Here is a 25,880-nt window from a genome sequence, read left to right as displayed (position 1 = left end):
GAAGAAATGGACCTAATTATCATGCTATTTATTTCTAATCATGTTTTTAAATCTTTTGTTCAATAGTAGCCTTCGGTCAACTAGCAATGTGTGCATGTGTGAGTGTGTGTGTGTGTGTGTGCGTAAATATGCAGCAAACCCAATCAATATTGGGTTATAAAATGTTGTAAAAGGGAGGTTAAATTCTTGCATTACAAAATTTGGGGAGAAAAAAAAAGGGACTAAAATAACCAATTTAGGATCAGATAAATTTGCAGGTTTTTACTTTTCTTTCTTTTTTTTTTTTAAATAGATTTTTGCTACAGGGTGTGTGCACCTTCCAGAGAGACAGAGAGAGAAAGACAGACAGAGATTAGACATCATCCCTCTGGGGAGATGACCACACCACAATCCCTTCTCCTCTATCCTTTTCTCAGGATTTTGGACACGCATGTACACTTGCCCAGCGTGAATTTTAAGCTGCCGGGTTTGAGACTCAAACTGCAGTTGGCTACATGTGAGTCCATCAGTGTAACCATTACATCATTTGCTGGTCCTCAATTTGCAGTTTTTAAAATGAAACTTCAAAAGCTTTGTAGAAAAATGGAGTTGAAGTATGAATTTTAAAAAGTATATGAAATTCATGAAGTTTTAAAATAAACTCTTTAATAAGTTTTTAAAAATTTTTTCCATGAACTTTTAAAAGCTATTCCCTGCTCATATATTAAAATATATTCATTTCATCTATCTTTAAATTTCAGTAAGCAATTCACAGTGAAAAACAATACTTAACTAATTATGGGGCACAATGACTATCCATAGTATCAATATCATATTTTTGGACATTAAAAAACTTACATTTGGTTTGAATCCCAGACTCAGCAGCCTAAAACTCACACCAGGCACATGTGGGTGCATGCCCAAAATCCCAAGAGAAGAATGGGGAAAAGGGACGAGCAGTTAGCGTAATGGCTATGTTGCTGGACTCCCATGTAATTGACCGTGGTTCGAGTCCCAGACCCAGTGACTTAAAACTTATGCCGGGCACATGTGCGTGCATGCCCAAAATCCTTAGAGAAGAATGGAGGAGAAGGGATTGTGGCATGGCCATACCGCCTGGGGGGTGATTTCTTGCTTTCTGTCTCTCGGTTTCTCTCTATCTTTCTGGCAAGCATGCCTGCCCTATAGCAAAAACCCCTCCAAAAAAATATAAATAAATAAAAGAATGAAGAAGAAGGCATTGTGGCATGGCCATCCCCCCTGGGGTGATTTCTTGTTTTCTTCTCTCTGTCTCTTTCTGTCTTTCCGGTGAGATATCCTTAAAAAAAAAAAAAAAAAAAAAAAAAAAAAAAAAAAAAACTTACATGCAATATCATTAGAAAAGCTTCAAGGTTTGCAAGAACTATGCCATTGAAGTCAGACAGATTCTTATTACAAGGACCTGAAGTTCCTGCTAGTGGAATTAAAAGCTACTTCTCAAATTTACACATCTGTCACTGACTTGTGACAGATGTAGAATAAAATATGACCCCATTGGGACCAGCAGGTGGCGTGGTGGGTAAGATGCTGGACACTCCCACATGTTAGACCAAGGTTGGAGTCCCGGACCTGGTGGTTTACTTTCTCACTCTTTCTCTCTCTCTCTGTCTCTCTCTGGTCAAATTAAAGTAAGTGAATGAATAAATAAGATTAAATAAATTTTTAAAATTTTAAAAAATATGACCTCATTAGGTTAAATGTTAAAATGTGTGAATGTATTATAATTTAACAGTTTTATACCTTTTCTTGAAAACGCCTTTGTTAGCTTCTGATTGCATCTTTCCATTTTGTCCACTTGCTCACAATCCTTTCTTTAAATTTAACTATTAACCATAAAAATTATTCTTTCTGTCCACTTCTTTCATCTTAGCTCTTGTACCCATCCTTTCTTCAAATGAAATATTTCTATGTAAATAAAATGAGACGCCGTTCTAAACTTTATAATGAATACCTTTAACCTCCTGTTCCTGATTTTTTTTGTGTGTGTGGTGGTTGTTATTTTTAACAATGATATTTTTACCTTTTCAGTGCCTCAAGATTGCTTGAGTTCTTCTTATACCATAGGAAACATTTTCACTGAGCCAATACTCCTTGTAGATTCTGAAAAGATAGAATGAGGATGATTTTAGGAGAAGGGACAAATTGAGAACTGTTGGAAAGGTAAAAAGACAAAGCACTTCACAATTGGCTGAATATGAAATATGACAAGGAGACAAAGATAATGTTCAAGTATCTAAGACTAGAAAAATCTCATGCTGTTAATAATATGAAGAAACTGATGCAGTCACTGGTTCATGCTGCTAAGAACTGGATGGACTTTGTAGGCTGGGACCACATGGGAAGCCTATGTTCAATTCCCAGTCCAACCTAAATACTAGGAATGGTGGTATGTGCTTGTAACCCCAGAGACTGAGGAGGCAGAGCCAGGATGATCACAAGCTTAAGGCTGGCATGGGCAAAATAGTGATATCCTGTCTTTAAAGAGTCAGGCAGGGGCCAGTAAGTGGCATAGTGGTTAAGGCACTGGACTTACACATAAACAACCACAGTTTGAGTCCTGGACACAGTGGCTTGAACTTATACCAGGCAAGTGTATGTGCATGCCCCAAATCCTGAAAGTAGAGTGGAGAGGAACTTAAAGTAGAGTGGAGGGGAAGGGATTGTGACTTGACCATCCCACCTGGGGAGTGATTTCTTGCTCTCTTTTTTTTCTTTTTTTTTTGAGAGTTTTTTGCTATATGGCGCATGCACTCGCCAGTAATACAGAAAGAGACAGAGAGACAGAAAGTGAGAAATTACCCTCCAAGGGGAAATGACCACACTGCATTCCCTTCTCCTCCATTCTCCTCTCGGGATCTTGGGCATGCATGTACACGCGCCTGGCATGAGTTTAAGCTGCCGGGTCTGTGACTCAAACCACTGTAGACGACATGGGAGTCTAGCAACACAGTCATTATGCTAACTGCTGGTCCCTGATTTCTTGCTTTTTTGTCTCTCTGTTTCTCTATGAATATATGTGCACTATAGCAAATATCTATTTAAAAAAAAGGAAAGAAAGCTAGCAATAGCATAGTGGTTAAGGTGCTGGACTCCCACATGGCCAACCATGGTTCGAGACCCAGACTAGCAGCTTGAGACTCACACCAGGCACATGTTTGTGTGTGTATGTGCTCAAAATCCCAAGAGGAGAATGGAGGAGACAGGATTGTGGCATGGTGATCCCCCCGAGGGGTATGATTTCTTGATTTCTATCTCTCCAGCAAGCACATGTGTCCCATAGCAAAAAATAAATAAAATAAAAATTCATGTATGGTAGTCTAGCCAAGAGACAGAGGCAGAAGGAATTTGATGTAGCTAGACTGTCTTAAGAAAATTAATGAAGAATATATAGACACTGAAAAATGAAGTTATATGGGAGAGTATCCACAGTTACTATAACACTGACATCATTAGCACCATTTTTAAGCACTTACTCTGGGTCAGGCATTATGCTGATCACTGCATACACTAAATATTATTTAATCATCAAAAAAACTAATGGACACATTATTCCAATTTAGAAATAAACAACATAAGGCACAGAAAAATCCAGGCACTTTCCTAAAGTATAGACTGGAAAATGGTAATATCCCTGAAAGAGACTTCATAGAATGGAGGAGTGAAGCCAGATTTCAGCACATCAAATGGAGTATAGAAAATGAGAAAATGAAGGCAACAGGTATATCTCACTCACTTTGCAATGTCAACCAAGAGTAAGAAAAAAGAGAGAATTTTCAGGTCCAAGTACAAGTTTTATACAACATATGATTGTTTATTCATTACTGTTGTCATTTTAAAAGGTGTACAAAATGATATGTAGTACAATAAAATATAAAGCACATATAAGTGGGGATAATAAGGAAAAAAGGTAAAATAGTTAAATGACCCTAAATGAAAACTTACATGTGAATATATTAAAAAAACCTTTTAGGAATCATTTGCATACTAGATTTAAATAATATATCTGTCAAATATATAAAGAAATCTGACCAATTTATGCAAAAAATGCTACTATCCATAAAGTACAATTATATTAGTGATATAAGAAAAGCAAACATCTTCCTAGCTTTGAGACATGAAGTAATTTTATTTTCTTTAAAACGTGAACACTGAGTAACATGGCACGTAGGGATTATTTTCATCAGTGCCATAAGGCTGATTTCTTATAACGGCCTCTTCTCATGATGAAATATAGTATAAAGAACAGTATGGTGGGGACCAGCAGTTAGCATAATGGCTATGTTGATGGACTCCCACGTAGTTGACTGCGGTTTGTCCCCGACCTGGTGGCTTAAAACTCATGCCAGGTGCATGTGTGCACGTGCCCAAGATCCAGAGAGGAGAATGGAGGAGAAGGGATTGCGGCGTGGCCATCCTCCCTGAGGGGTAATTTCTTGCTTTCTGTATCTTTCTCTGTCTGTCTGGCGAGCGCACGCACCCTATAGCAAAAAAAGTCTCCAAAAAAAGAAAAAAGAAAAAGAACAGTATGGTGAACACTGTACTTTTTAAATGATATGTTCTATGGATTCTATTTCAGTGATACATAAATAGACATGTGTATTTTGGGCTAGTAAAAATAGAATATGAATATAGATGATAGATTAAATAAAAGGATATTAATGTTAAAGTAGAAAAAAAATCTCACAGAAGTTTTATCCAGATCATGAAATTTAAGGTCTGTATAAAGTAATATTGAAACTATAAACCTTTTCTACCTCAAAATTTTTATTTTGATAAAAATGAATTATGTTTATGCTTATACATTGTTTAAAGGTCGAAATAATGTTACATAATTTCATTATTTTTTCATAAACATGATAGCACCAAGAGTAGCTCTGTATTGCCTTGACTCTCAAAAAAATATTTGTTGAATGTTAATATGTAGTAGTTTATCTTAGAGTTCAAGATATTACAGATGGGGGGAACCAGCAGTTAGTGTAATGGCTATGTCGCTGGACTCCCACGTAGTTGACCGCGGTTCGCGTCCCGGACCCGGTGGCTTAAAAAACTCACGCCGGGAGCGTGTGTGTGCGTGCCCAAGATCCCAAGAAGAGAATGGAGGAGAAGGGATTGCGGTGTGACCATCCCCCCTGGGGGGGTGATTTCTCGCTTTCTGTCTCTATGTCTCTGTCTGTCTGGCGAGCGCACGCACCCTATAGTGAAAACCTCTCAAAAAAAAAGAAAAGATATTGCAGACGGTGGTATCTTCCATACATATGTTTATATGATATACATAAATATTCTTATTTATTCATCCAGCAGTTGTTAGCTAGGAGGTATAAAAATTGCATGTTCAATATTTGTTATCAGTATTATTTTATCTAAGTTAATCTCTTTTCTTTAGATAATCATGTATTTGTGCCTTTTTTGCTGATTGCATGCAAAGCACATATGTATACTTATAAAATACATTCTGTTGCTAGAAGTAACTGGCTGTGGTGCTAGAAACAGTAATGGAGGAAAATACTGAAATAATAATTGAGGTTTTAAAATGACTATGCACTATGAGTCTGAACAAAGGATAGTTCTGTCTCATGGGTGCATGGACAGAATAAATATGCTTTTTAACAGACAGCAGCATAAATAGCAATATCAGTGCACTACACCTTAGAGAGATGATTAATATAGCTACTTTCTATCTTTTACATGGTTGAGCGATCAAGAAATGCTGATTTTAAAGGAACCAAAAGTTCACATAGACAACAAATTATGAATTAAAGAGCAGTTCAGAAATTAATATTAATGGATTTTTACACAAATAGTAATTTGTATTTTCTAGATATGATATGTATACCAAATATTTGCTAGTTTATGGTTGTGAAAATAATTATGACTTTGTTGGAAATGTAGTAAATATTCAAAAACAGGAACTTATGCAAATACGCTTATGTCTTATGCCTTGAATGGTATGTAGAATGTTCATTTTAGATCTTCTTGATGTTTAAAGAAACAATGTTTTGGAATTTATAATTTTATTAACTTGGAAATGTTTAGGAGAGTTAATAATGATAGATTAAACAAAAAAATGGACAAACTGTTAATCATTATTTATTTGGATGGCCTCAAATAAACAAGGGTTTTGTCTGTTAAGTTAAAAGCATATGAACCACTTATGAGAGTAATGAAACAGGTGTTTAAAGGATTAGAAAAAAAAAAGACAGAGAAATAGGGAAACAGTGAAAACTAGGGTAAAAATCATGAGACACCTTGCAGTTTTGTTATTCATTCAATCACTGAATTATTTATCTATTCATGTATTGATGTAATAATCAATTTATTTCTTATTTGTTCTATAAACATGAATAGGTATGCCATATTAAATACTATATGTGATATACAGTATAAAGTCTAGTTTACTATTTTGTGTGATTTTTCATTCATAAACATAAAAATAGCTAAGTTATAGTAAACTCTATTGTGTACAAGATAGGTGCACTCCTCTCCACAATTCAAATAAGGAAGATTATTATTTACGTTTGGTGATGGACAATCATTGAGAGGAAGGAGGTAATTTGTGGGCTGAACTTAGAAATTATTTTAGATATTGACAGAGAGAGTTGAATATGGAAGTCATTCCAGATATAAAGAATAAATCACAATGTGAATTGACATATCTGGGAAATGAGGTATGGGAGTAAGAACACTCCAATTTGGTTTGTTATGTGAAAGCATATAGAATGTGGTTAAGATTAGGAAGATTATGTTAGGTATCTCATTCTTTAATATGTCTCTGGGACATATTTCCCATTGTCACTATTCCACCATTCTGGTACTAACAACTGTCCCATATCTTTACTTTCTTTCTTATTTATTTATTTATTTTTAAGAATGATTTTTTGCTATGATCTGCATGTGCTCACTGGAGAAACAGAGGCAGAAAGTGAGAAATCCCCCCCACCACCTACAGGGGGGATGACCATGCTGCAATCTTTTCTCCTCCATCTTCCTCTTTGGATCTTGGGCATGCACACACATGTGCCTGGCATGAGTTTTAAGTCAGTCGACAAGTGGGAGTCAGTGATGTAACCATTACATCATCTGTTGGGCCCGTCTCATGTCTTTTCAATTGGACTACAGTTTATCTCACATTTTCCTGCAGACTAATCCCATCTATACCTCACTTTTATTAAATCAAAGAATGTTCAAAGGCCCCGAGTTGTTTTTCAGTTTCATATCATAAGTCTACAAAATGAAACAATTAAGCATATAAACTCAGACATCAGGCTATACCAGTTCATATCTATGATCTACTTATATAATCTTCTCAGGTAATGATCAGATTTTTGTAAATAGGGCATTACAACATATCAGTTCATACGTCATAGGGAGCTAAGAATATGTATGAAGATCGGCGAGGTAATGAATCTATAAAATCATGAATGTACAGCCTAAAGCACTGTATACACTTAATAGAGAGAGGTGATGGTGTGGTGGTGGCCTTGCTGCTGCTTTTCTGCTGGTACTTAGCACAGTGATCATTGTACAGGATCATTCCAACTGAGGAAAGTTGCCCTGGTAGAAGACCTCCTGTTACGCAATAGCAATTAGAAAATTAAGTCTCTTGGTTTCCAAAATCATAATTATACATGATTTGTCTCCATTCCACTTCATTTCTTGATTTGTCTCTATTCAACTTTGTTTCTCTAACTTTTTGCTAAAGGGCACAACCACTTGCCAGAAAGAGTTAGAGAGGGCAATAGGGAAAATGAGAAAGCCACACTCATGGAGGATAGTCACTCAGCAATTCCTTGTCCATTTTTCCTTTCAGGATTTTGGGAATACATGCACACGCATCCAGCATGTTTTTTTCTAGTCTCTGGATCTGGGACTTGAATGGAGGAGGCAGCCATGTAGGATTCAGATGACTTAACCATCATACCACTAACTGGTCCTGTTTATTTAAATCTTACTAAAAGTTTATTCTAACATCTCAATACTAAGCAGAATCATGAATCAGTTTTCATAAATGGCTGGCCTGTCCCTGAATGACCAAGCTAATCACATTCTGTCCACCTCTCAAGGTCTTGCTCGATTTTCACCTCCTCCAAAAATTCTTACCTAGCTATTTTAATTATCATTTATCTCCTCCTTCTTTAAAATTACTTTACATTTACTTTCTTAATTCTATTAGTTTTGGCAATGGTCCCTTATCATTTCATGGGTGGTAGACTTGCTTCTTCAACCAAAACCACCCAAGAAAGAACAAAATCATCAACACTTCTAAAGTACTTAAATTTTAAATGCATCTGTTTTAACTGTTGCCAAGAAGTGGGCAAGTATCATTTGGTCTATCCATACATTGCCTCTGATTCAATAAAAGAATCTAAGTGTGAATCAATCAATGAGAATCATCCTTTCTTCATATGCAAAGTAAAATACAGATATACAAGTAATATTATAGATAAATAATTACTGGTCAAATGTAAGAGCTATGATCCTCATTAGCCATATTTATTGAAGGTCTTTGGAGTTTTAAGTTTGTAAAAATTCTCTCATAATTTTATTATTCTTCACAGTGTTTAGCCTAGTGCATTATACCCAGTTTTTTGTTCATATGATGATTGCTAAATAAGTATTTTGAACAAATAGTATGGGAAGATTCAATTAATTATAACAAACAGTTTAAGAATATACTACAGTAATCATTGCAAGTTGCCCTGATAGAAGGCTTCCTGTTATGTAAAAGCAATTAGCAAATTTTCCCCAAGAGCAAACCAGAACCTGCTGAAATTTATCAACCAGAAATGCATATAGCAGGTGTTTTTCTGTACTTCTTGTTGATGCCTTCTTAGTTTCATGGAATAATGTTACAGATGAAATGATGCATAATAAGGATGATATTAGCAATTAATAGTGTGACATATGGTGAAGAAGATAGGCAGATGGTGTAGATATGGACATTTATCACACATTCATATTTTTGGTGATCATTTTTTCTAAAAGCAGTAGTTTTAGAAATGTTATAGGATGTCGATAAGCAAATAAACCTTATCAAGTTCTAACAATTAACAGATGTTAATGATATAATGTTATTTACATGTTATATGATGGAGATTAATTGTGATGTGTTTATAGTCACCTTATTAGTAGAAAGTAGATGATTTAATACTCAAAACTACCTAAATGATAAGAAACTTTGCATTTTAATGATGCCCTTTTGGGGACCAGCAGTTAGCTTAATGGCTATGTCGCTGGACTCCTACATAGTCGACTGCAGTTTGCATTCCGGACCTGGTGACTTAAAACTCACGCTGGGCAATGTGCGTGTGTGCCCAAGATCCTGAGAGGAGAATGGAGGAGAAGGGATTGCGCCATGGCCATCCCCCCGGGGATGATTTCTCATTTTCTGTCTCTCCATCTCTCTCTCTCTCTCTCTGTCTGGCAAGCACACACACCCTATAGCAAAAACCTCTAAAAATAAATAAATAAATAAATAAATAATGATGCCCTTTCAATGGGTTCAGTTAGATCTACGTTTAGAAATACATTCTGCTGATCCTACCTAGCTCACAAATTATTAGAAAAATATGCAAATAATGAATAAATAAGTGGTTCTGCCTAGGTATATGAGGAAGAAAATCTTCACAGATATCAAAATGAGGTTTCTGTTTCTAAGTTAGCCATTTTCTGGGAGTATGACCTTGGTCATTTGATTAATCTTTCCTGGACTTCAATATGCTTATTAGTAAATTCATGAAGATATTTGCACTGGATGATGAGTATGGACTTCTTTTTGTTGTAACTTTTAAACATTCTCAAGGGTAATTACTACTTTTTTTTGACTTTTAAAACATGTTAAGGTTATTTTTAGTTCAATATTCTTTTTACCTTTGTTGGCCCAGTATTTTTCTCAGTTCCTGTCATACACAGGCAATAACTGTTTTTAAAATGTCTTATAAATTATCATCAACAAATTATTATATAGTTTTATATTGCACTGTTTTGGTTTTTTTTAAGAAAAATATTACATTTATTTAGTGCTAAAACTATGATTATCAATCATCGTACTGCTTCAAAGCAATTTAGATTATAGAATTCTTTCATATCTCATTTTCCATTAAAGTATAATTTCATATTAAGATAAAGAATTATATTTTTATACATTTTCCTACTGTTAAATGCAATCCTATGTTGATTTAATTTTTTTCGTTATTTCTTCTTTGAGAAAGACAGAGTAAGACAGAGAGACGGTCATACTCTACAGGGTCGTCATGCAGTAACCCATCCCTTGTCTCTATGGCCTGCCTCACAATATGTGTGGATACCGGATATGCTTAGGGAGGTTCATGACAGGAGCCAGGTTGCTTTACCACTGTTCCTCTAACTGGCCCCTTAATATGTAGACATTGAACAATGTATCTTTAGAAAACATTAATTATAATGTGATTCTTCAATTTACTATACATTATGGATTATAATTTTGACAGTTGTTAAAAATGAAATATTTTACTTCTTAAAATTAGCCAATAAATCTTAGAGATTTAGGTAGTGAGAAAGAAGAAAGCAACTTTTTCACTTCTAGCACTTATAATTTTTTTAATTTTCAGGAATTAAGTTTTAATGGGGATAAAGTGAACCACATCATGACCAAAGCACAAAAAAGAAGCAATAACCTCATAAACAATGGATTCTAGCTGAACAAAACAACCAAATACTGAAAAAAAAAATGGAAATGTAATGTCTTAATGAAAAGATGAACCAATGAAAAACTAATGCAGTCAGCACAGAGAATTCAAAATTTAGATTACAAACTGTCCTTCTAGAGGGAAATCCCAAAGAAAAAATATTTTTTTTCTTTTCTCTTTTTTTTGGAGAGGTTTTCACTATAGGGCGCATGCGCTCACCAGACAGACAGAGAGAGACATAGAGACAGAAAGCGAGAAATCATCCACCAGGGGAGATGGTAACACCGCAATCCCTTCTCCTCCATTCTCCTCTCGGGATCTTGGGTACGCACGCACACGCACCTGGCGTGAGTTTTAAGCCACCGGGTCCGGGATGCAAACCGCGGTCGACTACGTGGGAGTCCAGTGACATAGCCATTACGCTAACTGCTGGCTCCCCCATAGAAAAATCTTAAAGTGGCTTTTAGATTATAAACTACCCATCCAGAAGGAAATCCCAAAAAAATCTTGAAGTGGCTTTTTTGTGTTTATAAGAAATCTATGAGATCCCTCAAAATTCCTCCACGATGTACAAAACCTTATTTATTGTATTTGTTGTCAGGATATGCTAAAAGCAGAAAGCATGAAGATCTATAATGATTTATCAGCCTTTCCACAAATTCTTATTACATAAAAAGATAAAACTAAAGATATTGGACTGAGGACTCTCTTATTTATCTTCTTCACAGTGAAAACTTCATTTGCTTTAAAATAACAGCAGAGCTAGTTCTGGCCAGAAGGGTTTATAGATAAAAGTGACCTCAGTGTGACCCTAGAATGTCTGATGTTTTGTATATGTACTCAAAATAAAGAATTATGCCATGCAAGGAGAAAGAAATAACATGAAGTAGAAAAAGATACAAACTCAAAAAGACATAGATACCCAGTGGGGAACAAAAAGCATAGGAAGAATATACAGATATATTTGGTGAGAAAGGGGTATTTTTAATATTTAAGTAGAATTTATATAAAAATTTAAGTCATAGTTTTTATGATTGATATGAACATACAGAATTGATCACATATTTGCAATCTTTTCCTTATATTGCAGTACAAACTATGTTTTACCTTAGTTGGCTCACAGTAATTGTTTCAGATCTAGGAATGTAGTGTGAGCATCCCCAACAACTAGCAATGTCTATCACATGGTGGACATGCTCACAAATATTTGAATGAATGACTGTTTTGTTTACTGCTATGTTAGACACAATGTAAGAAGCACAGAATAAAAGTGAACAAATCATACCCTTGAGGAATTTATGATCTTATTGAAAACAGTAAGTTCAAAATAAAACAGGCAGAGAACATCCCTAAAGCAACAGAGACTTGATTACATAGGCACTATTTAAGTCACAAAGACAAATTTATAACAAAGAAAGTTCAGAAGACAGAAATAATAATATTACCTTTTAGGAAATAAATGTCATTGTCCTCAAAAATATCACTTGGTCTTCTATCTCTGAGTTGACTATGATGTATATGAATATATATATTTTTTTCTATTTTGGAAATAATATATTTACTTACAACATTGATATTTGTGTGCTAATTAGGTAAGAGAAGTAAAATAAAAAGTATTTCTTCTCAAGGAAATCAATAATCTCCTCCACTGGGAAAAAAAACAGCAACAGAAAAGTATACATTACTATTTATGGGAATAAGAACTATTTTAGATAAAGGAACTCAGTGTTTTCAATTCAAACAAGATGAAAAATCTATTAAGCCTAATGGAGTCTAGAAAAATATAAGTACTAATTCAAGGAGAGGCAGGCAGACAGACAAAGAGATTGTGAAGTGGAAAGACATTCAAGGCAGAGAAAAGGTCATGGAAAGAACCATATGAATAAGATAAAGACAGTGGTGGGTGAATGTGGAAAAGCATAAAGTTATTGAGTATGGGGAATATTGAAACCTGTTATGATGTGTATGGTTAGACAGATGGATCTGATGGTGAAGTCTTATTGTGACAAGATAAATGTTGGGTTTAACCTTGGATACATAAAGAAGGAGATATTTTTGCCTTATGTGTTCTTTAAAAACAGATAGTATATTAATTTGATGTATTGAGCAAAATTTTATTGATTAATAATTATGTCCAGGCACTGTACTAGGTCCTGCAGTAAAAAGGTAACTAAGACAGAAATTCCTACCTACATGAATTAACTTTCAATAGTGGGGACCACGAGGAGATTCCAAAGTGTATATGCAAATACAATACTTTATTATAAATTCCATGCTAGAACTGTATAAAAACTGAGTGCCTTTGGAGGTTGAGAGGAAATATTAATAAGCACTTCCACAGAAGGAAGTATGAGATAAATCCTGAAATGCAGTAGGACAAGGTTAGGGAGAAGCAAAATGGCTGATATGAAGAATACAACAGTTGGAGGTAACCACAGAAGTAAAGACATAAACTCTCAGAGTCCAGTATGTTTTAGGAAATGGAATATGAATATTTTTAATGTAACTGTTGACAATTTGTGTCTTTTTGTGAGAAATGTCTTTTCCTAAGTTATTTGTTTTATTGCTACTGAATTGAGTTCCTTATATTTGGGGTGTTGAAAGTCATGAAGCACTTTTGCATAGAAAAGCAGAGGAACATATGCCATGACTTTCCCGATAACCTAGTATTTTGTATATTAATTCATTATCAACTGTATGGTTTGAACATATTTTCTACCATGACTGTCTTGTCTATTCTCTCTGTTGATTGTTTCCTCTGCTATGCAAAATCTTGTAGTTTGGTACAGTCCTATTTGTGTATTTTGGTTTTGTTGCTTGAGTTTTGGGGTATCATATCAAGAAATCATGGACCAAACTAATGTCAGAAAGCTTTCTCCTGGCATAATTGCAGTGGTGTGTGCTACACAGACTGTATTCTTCATATTGGGACCATGTAGAAGGCCTAGGTTTGGGTTCAATTCCTAGTTTAACCTAAAGGCCAGGTAAAGTGGTGTGCCCATGTAGTCCCATTGACTCAGGAGGCTGAGGCAGGAGGATTGCAACATAGCAAGATTCTGTCTGAAAAAAAAAATTATACCTTTGCTTCTAGTTAACAGTTTTGGGTCTTACATTTAAGTATTTAATCCATTTTTTTAATTTTTGTACATGCAAGAAGATAAAGGTCAAATTTTCTTCTTCTGCATATTAATAACTAGTTTTCCCAGTACCTCGTACCTATTAGGTTGACTATTATAAAAAATACAAGAGATGACAAGTGTTCGTGAAGATGTAAAGAAAGGAAAACCCTTGTACTCTTGTTAGTAACAATGTTAATTAGTACAGCTATTATGGAAGGTTGTGTGGAAGCTCCTTAAAAATTTCTAAATTGCAATCATACTATTTAGATATATATCCAAAAGAAATAAAGCAAATATGTTGAAGTTATATCTGCACTCTCATGTTTATTTAGCAAAATTCACAAAAAAACAAGTATATAACTTTTATGAATCAACCTACATGTTTATTAATTAATGGATGAGTGCATCAAGAAAATATGGTATATATACAGAATTGAATACTACTGATATTAGAAACAAGAAAGGAAATCCTGTCATTTCCAACAACAGGGACCAATTTGGGAGACAGTCTGCTAAGTGAAATAAAACAGGCATGCAAAGACAACTACTGCATGGTCTCACTTGCATATAGAATCTAGGAAGGCTGATTCACAGAAGCAGAAAGTATAATGGTGGTTGCAAAGGGCTAGGGGATGAGAAATATGGGGAGATTTGGGTCAAAGGCAACATGTTTCAGTTAAATAGGATAAGTAAGTTCTGGAAATCTGTTGTATAGCATGATGGCTATAGTTAATAATAATGTATACTTGAAAATTGTTAAGCAAGTAGACGTTAAATGTTTACACCACACACACAAAAAGTAAGTATGAAAGAGTATTCCAAAAGTTGATTTAATCTTTACACAATGTAGATACATATCAAAATGTCAAAGATATAATTTTTATTTATTGATTATACTTTAATAAGGTGGGAAAATTTAAAAATGAATGAATGAAATTAAATTATATAAAAGAAAGAAAGTGCAGTATGAATAGTAAAAAGGTGACACTCAATGTAGAATGTAGAGTATCCTATTTGGGTACTATTAATGATAATTTAGGTAAAAGAAAAATAAGATTTTAGATTAAGTCAGTAATAACAGAAATGTTGAGAAGGGGTAAGAGCAGAAGTGGACTGCGGGGACATCAATATAAGAAATAGAAGCAGAGCAAGTAAAGGAAATGTAAAAAGTAGCAGTTAGATGGATACAGACAAGTATAGTGATATGACAGCACAGCAAGGAAAGATTTTCTAAATAAGATGTGGTCATGTTGTTAAATGTTGTAATATGGTCAAGAAAATAAGAACTCTGAATTCAACAGCTAAGGTCACCAGTGACCTTGGTAAAATCATTTTCAATGGAATTATTGATGCAGAAACCACATGGCTATAATTGAGGAGTAATGAGGTGAGAAAATTGAGGTTTAAAGTGAAAAGCGGAAGGTGGACTATGAAGCAAAGGCAAGGGCTAAGTTAGTAGTCAGAGAGGAGCATGAATTGCGGAAAGATTGTTTTGGAATGTGAGATGTTTAAATAATTAGGATAAAGACACAGTGCTTGTGAGAAGTTGAAGGTGCAAATGAGAGCTCAGTCAATTGGTGGATTACTGTCCTGGGAGGCATAGGGTAGAACTCAGAATAGCAGGGGTAGCAATGTCTTTGAATAGGAGTTGATATACTTTCTCCTTTGAGAAAGGAAAACATGAGAAAGGAATGGTGAAGGTACAGATAATTTTATAAGCGAGAAGTAGAGGGTAGGCTTGCTCCCCCCCCCGTTTTTTTTTTTTTCCCCCACCAAAAAGTAGGTAAACTTCTCTGAGGCGAAGAAAAAATCAAGAGATCCATGATGAAGGTGGATGGAACTTAAGATGAAATTGATGTGAATACTGTACTGGGGCTGTCACCAAGCAGTTAGTCTGAAAAATATGATCATATATGAAGGTTTTATTTAACACAGTGGTGCTTACCCCTGGTTGCAAGTTAAAATTACCTGAAGACCTTAAAAAAATTATTGGTTCCTACCCTAGACTAGTTAAGTCAAAGTTTCTGAAGGATAATTCAGCTAATTCATTTCTCTCAGTAATAAATTGGTCAGTTTAACTTCTAGGAGGATTCAGTAAACAACATGAAATGATACTGTTTTCTTAGGGGGGGGCGCTCCTTTATTCTCAAAGAGTAATGTACTCACTAGCAGCAGACTGGTCGGAACATTCAGTAACACATATCACATTTCTGTTCAAAGAATGGGAAAATGGAAGTTTCATGCCTTCAGGTCAACAAGATCAAGCAGTAGCTCACCACTTCTTCTTCTCACTGGACATGTCCAGATTCTGAGAGCAATTTATATTTGCATGTTAAATGTTATAGAAGGACTCATTTTTCATATTTATCATGTATTACCAGCTGGAAATGGAACTGATTTACTTTTAAGATAAGTGTTTCTTAGGAAGAAATGAAATAGGGTCAGACTAAATGAGGTGCATTTTATTTGTATTACTGCAATCCCTTTCAGCCACCTTTGGCTTATTTATTCTAAAGAAGCAAGATAAGACAAATGTAGATTTGAAGGGTAGAATAAATTCTGAGAAGAAAATTAAGTAATCAAATATATCTTTATAAACCTGAATGTTTTCAAGTTTGTCGAAATTGCCAAGATTTCAACATATACAGTACTTTTTGACTTATTTTTCTTGTCTGTCAAAAATTCAACTTATGCAGCATTTGCTCAGCTGGCTTATCATACCAATTATTTAATTTAAAAATGTTTATTTTACATTTTATATCTATATTTTATTGTTAAGGTCACTATGTTTTTTTTAAATTTTTAAAAAAATTTTGCTGAGTGCTATTTCATTAATAATATTATTTTCTCAGTTCTGGAGCAAGGGAAAAACAGCATCTTATATGATTTCATATGTTCCTAATTTTTAAAAACAATGCTCTGAACCTATTTGAAGTTAATATATGTTTATGACTATTTGCTTGACCATAAGCTAATTTCTATTTAAGTTTTTTTAAAGATTAATATTCATTCTTACTAGAAACTATAATTATATATTTATTCTGAAAATAAACTTTCAGCTGTTATGACACTGTTACCTTTTTATTTAAAAGGTATTTTTGCTATAGGGGTCATGTGCTCGTCAGAGAGACAAAGCAAGACAGAGAGACAGAAAGTGAGAAATCGCCCATCCAGAGGGGATGGTCACACCATAATCCCTTCTTCTCCATTCTCCTTTTGGGATTTTGGATATGCACACATACGCACCTGGCCTGAGTTTTAAGTCACCAGGTCCAGGACTTGAGCTGCTGTTGACTATGCGGGAGTCCAGCAACATAACTATTTCTCCATCTGCTGGTCCCAACATCATTACTTTTCATAATTATTAATATATCTCATATCTGGATATTTTTACTAAATTCTAAGAGGATAAAAAGAAAGCAACATGTTGGATATTAAATATATCAAAAAAAAAAAAGAGATTTTATTGCTTTCCTAAGACTGTTTCCTTTTGAGTTGTACAAAGATGGTGTATTGTGTTTTCTTTACATGGTTAGGCTACTTTTTCAAAGATTATTTACTTAATTTATTTTTATTAATTCATTATTTTAATGACCAGAGAGAGACAGAGAGACAGAGAGAGAAAGTGAGAAAGCAAGTAACCAGGTCCAGGACTTGAACTTGGTCATATGGGAGTGTCCAACATCTTAACTACTATGCTGCCTACTCGTCCCCTGATTAGAGTATTTTTAGAAGGAAATTAAAATATCATAAAGAACATGTTGTTAGAAAAAGTTTTGTGAGTTCATCACTAAAAGATTGTATTTTTATAAATGACAATAAAAATACTTATTAGTTATGGGGCCAGCAGTGCATGGTGGTTAAGGCCCTGGATTTCTAACTGGCTAACCATGGCTCAAGTTCTAGACCTGGTGGTTTGAAATTCATGCCAGGCACATACATGTGTTTGCCCAAAATCCTGAGAAGAGAATGGAAGAGAAGGGATTGCTGTGTGGCCATCCTGCTCAATGGGGGTTGATTTCTCATTTTTTCTCTCTCTCTGTCTCTTTGCCAAGTGCACATGCCTTATAGTCTACAGTGAGTGCAAGTGCTCTATAAGAAAAAAACAATAAATACATAAATAAATAATAAATTATACACCTAGAACATATGATCAAGATTGAATATTAAATATGATATATATTTAGAAGAATACTGTCAGGTTGTGTAAAGACTAGAAGAGTTAGACTTGTGAAATGTGATTTTAAAAAATATAAAAGCTTTTATTTATAGGAAGCAAAAACAAGAAGGGTCCTTTTATATGCTACCATAATTTCTCCCCTTTCTCTCTCTTGTTGTGTGTGTGTGTGTGTGTGTGTGTATAAAATAATTTCGGTTTAGACTAAAATTTCCTAAAGTCCTTTATGTGTTACTTCAGTTTCTCTCTTTCTGTATTATTACTTGTGTATAAAATAATTATTAGTATTTCCTGAAGTTATCTTTGACTATTACCAATTAACACACTTAGAAAGGTATTCAGTGGTACTCAAATAGACAATTTGCTGTGGTACTTTAACTATAAAAGTTGTCATAATTTCTAATATTATCATCTTTAGTTACAAATAAAAGTAAAAATATAGGGACCAGCAGATGGCATAATAGTTAAGTTGTCGAACTCCCATAGTCTACTGAGGTTCAAGTTCCAGACCCAGCAGCTTGAAACTCATTTTGGGTACATGTGTGTTCATGCCTAAAATTTCAAGAGGAGAAGAGCATGGCCATCCCACCTGGATGGTGATTTCTCACTTTCTGTCTCTGTGTCTCTCCAGCAAGCACATGTGCCCTATAGAAAAAAATCTCTCTATATAGGAAAAAAAAGAAGGACCCCAGCAGATAGCATAATGGTTATGTCGCTGGACACCTGTGTAGTCTTCCAGTCTTTCACAGTTTGAGTCCTGGATTTGGTGGCTTAAAATTCATACTGTGTGTGTGTGTGTGTGTGTATTTGTGTGTGTGTGTGCCCAAACTCTCGAGAGAATGGAAGAGAAGAGATTGCGGTGTGGCTGTACACCCGGGGAATGCTTTCTGCCTCTTTGTCGTTCTCTGTCTCTCTAGCGAGCACATGCATCCTATAGCAAAAATCTCTCTTAAAAAAAAAAAAAAAGAAGAAGAAAAGAAAAAAGTAGTAATATAGTATGTATACCACAGCTCCTGAAAAATATGATCTCGCTGAAAATTTTAAAAGATGCTGTTTTAGGTTGTGTTATTTTCATAATTGCTTGACTGTTCTCACCTCTAGTTTTTTACTTCTCATGTATGTTTTACATATCACTACTAGAGTATGCTTATTAAGGTACACTTGCAATATAACATTCCATTCTGCAGATAATTCATTGGTTTACCATGTAAATTAAAATTCCTTAGCCTGGCATTTCATAGCCTCCAACTTCTTTTCAATTTTATTTTTTAGTTCCAATCTTAAATACTGTTTTACACAGTTACCTAGGACCATGTCCTCTATTTCCTTCAATATGTTCCTTTAGTTATAAGAAGTCCAGAGTCAGAGGACCTAGGTTAAATCTCTTTCATTGTGAGTTTATGTCATAATATATATCAATGTTTTTTCTAATATCCTCTCTGTAGCAGAAACTCTGCTACCTGGCTACTCATATTACCTGTAATTAATGCTATAATTTTATAGATGAGAACATATGTCAAGAGAAAAAGGATTCAAACCTAAATGTGAATGATTTCTAAGTCTGTTTTGTTTTCACTCTACCACACTGAATTAAAAAGCATAAAACACTAAAAAGTACAGTACATACAAATCATGGAAGTGATGTTTCTCAGTTCAACTTTGAAAAGGTTCACATCAAGTTTTAGCTCTTGCTTGAAAATATGACCCAGCATGTGTATAGACTTTTGGTCTTCAAAATGGGAACTCTTCTTTGCTGCATATCCCAGACTCAGCAGCACTTAGGATTTTGTATGTAGAATTTTTCTGAATTAACTTTTCCCTTTTCTGACTCATTTCTCCAAATCATTCCTATAAAAAGTTTCTTTTTCCTGCTTAAAACAAATAGTTTCTCCCCAAATTTCAAAATATTACCCATCTACTTCACAGGTAACTATTCATGGCTTTATGTACTTATTTATATTCATAGTCAAACAGTCCTATAAACATTGGCATTTCCAATTCTACTTTATTAATGTTTCTCAGGAAACCTGAGGTTACTATCAATCCATATGTTGACTAGCTTTAAAAGAAACAAGTGAGCCAATAGGTGGCAAGGCAGGTAAGACACTGGGTCCCACCTGGCAGATTGCAGGGTTTGAGTCCTATACCAAGCAGCATGTGCATGCATGCCCAAATTCCCAAAAGGAGAATGAAGGAGAAGGGATTGTGGTGTGGACATCCCCACTGGGAACTGATTTCTCACTTCTTACATTCTCTCTCTTCTTGTCTCTCTCCCCCTCTTATGAGTGCATGTACTTTATAGCCAAAGGAAAAAAGAAAAATGGTTGTTTTACATATCCATATTTGGACACTATAGAGAAGATTAAAGTGAAACAAAAAGATTGCTGAGCGTAAGAGAAATTTGAATGCAGGGGATGAGGAGTGGAGGAAAAATCCAAAACGCTGAAGGAATACTGAACAATATGGAAAAAGAATGAAACCTTGAGTGAAGGTAGCCAGTAAGATATACTCGGTGAAATGAAGAAGGGATTTATATGAGAAGAGGAGGATCTAATATTTAATCTTAACTTGTTTGTGTTGCTGCTGCCATGGAAATTCACTACCCTTTCCACTGCTCCAAACCTTAAGTAATAGTTGTCTTTAGCAGTTGACACTGGTTTGAAAAGAATAGGTAATAAATACAAAGATTAGTCGTCTCCTTTTCTAGTTATTTAAAGTTATTTTTATTAGTATTAAAATATTGAGGTGCTATACAGGATTATAGTCAATAAAGCCTGGAAAGATACCTAGACTGTTAGTTCGTAAATATTTTGATCATGGTATGTTGGCAGCTCTGGTGATTTAAACAGTAATCATTCTGTTTCAGCCTCATATACTCTGTATATATTCATATGATTGTCAGGGGCATATATCTAGAACTGTGAAAGATCTGAGATTTTATAAAACTTGAAAGTTAGCAAGCTGGCTTATGACTTTGTTCAGGAATGCTGTAAGAATTACTATAGACTGGGTACCTGCAATAACAAACATTTATATCCTACAGTTCTGGAGGTTTGAAGTCTGAGATCAGGCTGCCAGCATGACTGAGTTCTACTGAATGCCCTTTTCCAAGTTGTTGACTGCTGACTTTTTCTTTTATCCTCACATACAACAAAGAGAGAAAGCGAATTTTCTGGCCTATTATAATGGCACTAATTCCACTCATGTAGGCTCTACTTTTATGATCTAATTATTGTCCAAAGGTCCCACTATGAAATTATCACATTGGAGATTTGGTATAAACATTTGGAGGGGGATGTAAACATTCAGTCTACAACAGCTTGCCATACTTTCACGGATGCTAGTAAAAGTCAGTCTTTTACTACTTCTGAGTGGTAGCTAAGATATCAGTATTGGTTCCACTTTCTTGAACCCCAGTTCTCACAGGGCCATATGAAGAGTACCAGGTAACAGCTGCTCATGCAGTAAATTGCATTATAGGAAAGGAACTTTGTGCATAGTGAGTTCAAATCTTTTATAATTAATAATAACTTTACTTCTACTTTTGCTCTAAAGGGAGACGCTATCTCTATCTTCCAAGACTATAATAATAAACTTGCCTTTTGCTCTGCAAAGAGTCACTGTTTTTGTCTTCCAAGGCTATTTTGTATACAAGGAACCTTAAAAAGGTATACAAAGATAATGCGAGTTAGTTCTTTTGCTTGGAAGATGTATACAATCACAAGAGATTCAAGGGAATTGACTCCCAACAACTCTCATTTTTACATCTTGGCTTCCAGTACATTTTCCCATGAGAATTCCCATTAGTTAGAAACTGGTTAATGTGAATACCAGAGGCTGAGACTAAATCCATTACATTTTCATCATATAGTATTTAATTAAATAATTATCAACAGGACTCCAAACTGCAGAATGAGGCCAACCTCCGGGGACCTGTACCCAGCTTTGAAAACAAATCACATCAACCATCAATGTCTACTTTAGAGAATTAGGTGGCTAGATTTTTCAGTTTTCATATTGTTCTTTTCATTTGTCCTAAGGCATCAATCTAATTACTTTATTATGAATTAATATTTGAATTGTGCCATAAGATGAAAGTCTTGAATGATTCTACCATCTATAACAACCCAGTCCTATAAGTTCAGGCTGAACTGAGCACCTACCAGCACCAAAATGGCATCATTGATCACTCTCACTAAAGTTGGGAACTAATTTTATGCCACCTTTTCTACTTCAGTGACCCTCATTATTATAAGGTAACTGTCATCAAGGTTCTCATAAATGATAAATCTACTCTTCCTCTGAGTAACTCTCCCAGATAACCAATGTAGCCTCATACTAGCACGAGCTCCACAGGCATTTCATGTCTACATGATATATAGGTAGTGTTCCCTTAAACACTTTTTTATTCAGATTTATTTATTTATTTTTAATTGATAGATAAAATTTATCTGTGAATATATTACATACAAAATGATGTTTCATAGTATATATACATTGTGAAATGGTTAAATCTACTAATATGTGTTACTTCACTTATGTATCATTTTTGTGTGAGAATATTTAACATTTGCTTTTTTAGAATTTTTCAGGGATATGATATATTATTTTTAAACATAGTTAGATGTTGTACAATAGCTCTTGATTGTCTCTTATTAGTATCCCTAAAGTGGTAACGCAGTTTTGGGGTGGGCATATAGTTAATACCCATTTTCTACATAAGAACAGTTCCCAAGATACATATTGTACTTCTGGAAAGAAAGCATTATTTAAATGTTTAAAATGGCACACCCCATTCCCAAGTGAGACCTACATCAGTCAGGGGAACAGGTTGGCAGTACCTTCAAATAGCCTCTCGAATTGCTAGTAAACCTAGGTTTCCCAGTTCAGTTTGAATAATTGAATTTGGTCCTTATTTTTGGAGGCACTTGCTGTCCTATTTGTTCATCCAACCAGAAGGTTAGCATTTGTTCACCCCATGGAATGACAGAGTGACAGCTTCAGGAATAGAGGTAAGAAAAATATCTAGAGGCATGGAAGCTTGGGTCATCTCCTGCTGTTCCTCATAGATGTCTTGTCTTGGCAAGGCTAAGGATAATTAGCAGTAAAGTCACTGTTGGAGACATCTGATGGGATGACACACCTATCAGTTTGTTCAATTTAGCGTGTTTGCAAAAGTTTTGGAATGCCATACTAGGGCACTTTACTTCTTAAAAAAGGCTCTAGAAGAGCTTATGAAAAGCAAAGATCATTATTTTTTTCCTCCTCATTGATACCTCCTGAGGTCTTAAGGCAGTCCTTTTTCTCTAAGCCAGAGTTGTTAGTCCCTCCTAACCACAATGAAATCAGCTTGTCCCATTCCAGTATCAATAACCACTATTTCTCCAGACATGTTATACTCTCATCCAGACATTTCTTTTGAATATGTTAAGGGAAGATGGAATTTTTTCTAAAACTTAAAATTCCTCATTATGTCGTCTCCTTTGGTCCATGTGGACCATTTTTGAGGGACTCAGCAATCTGTGTGTACTAAACCAAGTGACTATTAAGATCTAGGAATATGTCCGTCCAAAAAATTGAGGTCACTAAATCAGCATTAAATCTGAATCCTCTAGGCTATTTTCCCCCACACACACTGCCACCAAGAGGAAATACCAAGAATGGCTGTGATTGCTCTTAGGGAAGGAAGATATAACAATCTCAGGAATGTTCAAGGAGAAATCTTAAATTACCAAATTAGGTTTATGTATGCCCTAGCCCTTTCATCATTACGGAGGAGCAGTGAGAAACAATAATCTCCTTCTGGATATGGTCTCATTCAGTGACCAAAGTGTCTTACAAAGTTGTGGATCAGCAGAAGGGAGTAAGGTAGAATTTGAAAATTTTCCAGTCTCTTGCAACACTAAACAATTATTGATGCCTCTGGATGGTAGAGAACATGGAAGGTACGTGAAATATTTTGAAAATCAACCTGTTTTAAAATGGCTTTTGCAACAATAGGTAAACCGCTTTTAGACTGTACTCAATGTGTACTTTATCAAGTGGTGGACTGAACAGGTTACTGACAAAAATCTAAGAGTTAATAAGTATGTAAGATGCGGGATCAGCAGTTGGTGTAATGGTAATGTCTCTGGACTCCCATGTAGTCAACTATGGTTTGAGTCCCAGACCCGGGGGCTTTAAGCTCATGCCAGGCATGTGTGTGTGCGTGCCCAAGATCCTAAGAGGAGAATGGAAGAAAAAGGATGTGGAATGGCCATTGTCTTCACTGTTTCTCTCTGTTTTTCTGGTGAGCACATGCACCCTATAGCAAAAACTTCTTAAATAAATAATATGTAAGATTCATCAAAGGGAGTATTGACCAGAGCTATAAGAATAGCCTTGAGTTCTTCCCAATGAGGAGAGGGACCACAGCCATTTTAGATTTAGGTTTTATGACTAAATTTGAAACTACAGCAGACCAATGGATATCATTTCAGAATAGACCCCATGTATTAGTATTTAGAGGACTCTCTGTGAATTGAAGGTTTACTGAGACAGTGGAGTAGATGATGAGTTTTTCCCTCAAAAAAAAAAAAATTCTCATAAAAAAAAAATACTGGGTTGGGGCAGCAGGTGGTATAGTGGTTAAGGTGCTAGATTCCCACATGGCTGACCATAGTTTGAGTCCCAGACCTGGTTGCTTGAAAATAACACTGGGCATGTGTACGTGTATGCCCCAAATCACAGGAGAATGGAGGAGAAGGAATTGTAGTATGGTTACCCACAATGGGCTTGATTTTTCACTTTCCCTTCCACTGCCTATCTTTCCCTGATGAGTGACTGCATGCACTTTATGGAAAAAAGAAATTAAAAAGGAACAAAAAAGTAAAACTTGTTAGAGGGGATATGTGTTTGCTGGAAAGACAGAGGAAAGAAGGATAGAGAGAAAGCAACCCCTGTGAGTGATAGGCATGCTACAATCCCTTCTCAATTTATATACCTCCATTTTGGATTTTGTAAGGAAGATATAACAATCTCAGGAATGTTCAAGGAGAAATCTTAAATTACCAAATTAGGTTTATGTATGCCCTAGCCCTTTCATCATTACGGAGGAGCAGTGAGAAACAATAATCTCCTTCTGGATATGGTCTCATTCAGTGACCAAAGTGTCTTACAAAGTTGTGGATCAGCAGAAGGGAGTAAGGTAGAATTTGAAAATTTTCCAGTCTCTTGCAACACTAAACAATTATTGATGCCTCTGGATGGTAGAGAACATGGAAGGTACGTGAAATATTTTGAAAATCAACCTGTTTTAAAATGGCTTTTGCAACAATAGGTAAACCGCTTTTAGACTGTACTCAATGTGTACTTTATCAAGTGGTGGACTGAACAGGTTACTGACAAAAATCTAAGAGTTAATAAGTATGTAAGATGCGGGATCAGCAGTTGGTGTAATGGTAATGTCTCTGGACTCCCATGTAGTCAACTATGGTTTGAGTCCCAGACCCGGGGGCTTTAAGCTCATGCCAGGCATGTGTGTGTGCGTGCCCAAGATCCTAAGAGGAGAATGGAAGAAAAAGGATGTGGAATGGCCATTGTCTTCACTGTTTCTCTCTGTTTTTCTGGTGAGCACATGCACCCTATAGCAAAAACTTCTTAAATAAATAATATGTAAGATTCATCAAAGGGAGTATTGACCAGAGCTATAAGAATAGCCTTGAGTTCTTCCCAATGAGGAGAGGGACCACAGCCATTTTAGATTTAGGTTTTATGACTAAATTTGAAACTACAGCAGACCAATGGATATCATTTCAGAATAGACCCCATGTATTAGTATTTAGAGGACTCTCTGTGAATTGAAGGTTTACTGAGACAGTGGAGTAGATGATGAGTTTTTCCCTCAAAAAAAAAAATTCTCAT

At 35.2% G+C, this 25,880-nt stretch overlaps 1 protein-coding gene across 1 annotated transcript in view; it reads left to right on the top strand.

The window, feature by feature from the left end:
- Window positions 1–25,880, top strand: part of CSMD3 (CUB and Sushi multiple domains 3) — a gene marked incomplete at its 3' end in the record, with an annotated part of 1,277,483 nt that overhangs the window by 589,423 nt on the left and 662,180 nt on the right. The gene's annotated exons all lie outside the window — the stretch shown is intronic.

Source organism: Tupaia chinensis, unplaced genomic scaffold (assembly GCF_000334495.1).
Source record: "Tupaia chinensis unplaced genomic scaffold, TupChi_1.0 Scaffold000032_1, whole genome shotgun sequence".
Taxonomy (NCBI): Eukaryota; Metazoa; Chordata; class Mammalia; order Scandentia; family Tupaiidae; genus Tupaia; species Tupaia belangeri.
This window is presented reverse-complemented; position numbering and strand designations above follow the sequence as displayed.